Below are 1,170 nucleotides of genomic sequence, written 5' to 3' on the forward strand. Positions count from 1 at the left end.
TCGGGGTCTGGGTCAAAATGTTCATTGCTGGTAACATCAACAGGAGACTGGGGAAACAGTGAGACTGACTTTAGAGCAAGTGTCTGGTTATTGTGAAACACCAAAGAAAATAGCAATTCTGGAAGAATAACATCGAAACGAAATGTGAGCTGACACCCAGAAAGACGTGTTAAGGCAGAAGGTTAAATGCTGCATCCCTTTCTGCAAAAAATTCCTTTCACAAATATTTCAATGACCGAAACGACACAAAACAAAAATGTTCCTTTCAAAGTCATTAAACACCCGATTTTCTGCACCCCACGAATCTCCTGAATCAGATGCCTCTAGTTTTGCCGACTCAATCCATGTCCCTTTGGAATGTTGTGCTCCCACCCACACTATGAAATGTGCCACTAACTTATTGAATCATGGAATGATTACAGCACGGAAGGCCATTCGGCCCATCGAGCCCGTGGCGACTCTCAGCGAGTCACACTCCCCCGCCCTTCCCCCGTAGCCCTTCAATTGTTTTTCTTTCAGACACTTATCCAACTCCCGTCTGAAAGATAAGATTGAGACTTCCTCCACCGCCCTTTCAAGCCGTGCATTCCAGATCCTAACCACTCGCTGCTAAATGGCCATCTCCTTGTTCCTATTTGTAAAGTCTGGGAAACACGAGATCAATTCCTGCCACACTCACAGCCTTCCTAAATATAGCACCATCATTCTCTTCTCGAAAACCAGCTCCTGAAGTATCGGCCAGCTGTGTAGGTTAACGCTCTAGTTATATTCCTGAGATTATTTGAATCGCAGCGTTTCTGTAGTGTAGCGGTTATCACGTTTGCTTCACACGCGAAAGGTCCCTGGTTCGAGCCCGGGCAGAAACATTATTTTGGAGGCTATTTTTGGCGTGAAATAAATTGAACAAAAGTCGCCCCAGGTTCCTTGTCGCATGAGCACTGAACATTTTAAATCAGTCTCCCAAATGCAGAGTGTGTAAAGACAGATGAGGGAGAAAACGTCATCAATGATTTAAAATCCTCGAATGATTAAAGTTCAGTTATTGAAGTTTCCACTGACCCTCAGTAACAATTCTACAAAACAACGCTGTCGGTTAATGAATGGGGAATAAAACAAATAATCTTCACCAACCCCCATCCCCCGACACACAGTTTAATTCATTGCATGTCA

At 44.0% G+C, this 1,170-nt stretch overlaps 1 non-coding gene across 1 annotated transcript; it reads left to right on the forward strand.

Moving 5' to 3' along the window:
* The first annotated feature begins 793 nt into the window (after positions 1-793).
* trnav-cac (transfer RNA valine (anticodon CAC)) lies at positions 794-866 on the forward strand. Its single transcript has one exon. It is a non-coding gene; the product is annotated as a tRNA-Val (tRNA).
* Positions 867-1,170: the final 304 nt, after the last annotated feature.

The sequence above is a fragment of the Pristiophorus japonicus genome, unplaced genomic scaffold, assembly GCF_044704955.1.
Source record: "Pristiophorus japonicus isolate sPriJap1 unplaced genomic scaffold, sPriJap1.hap1 HAP1_SCAFFOLD_29, whole genome shotgun sequence".
Lineage (NCBI taxonomy): Eukaryota > Metazoa > Chordata > Chondrichthyes > Pristiophoridae > Pristiophorus > Pristiophorus japonicus.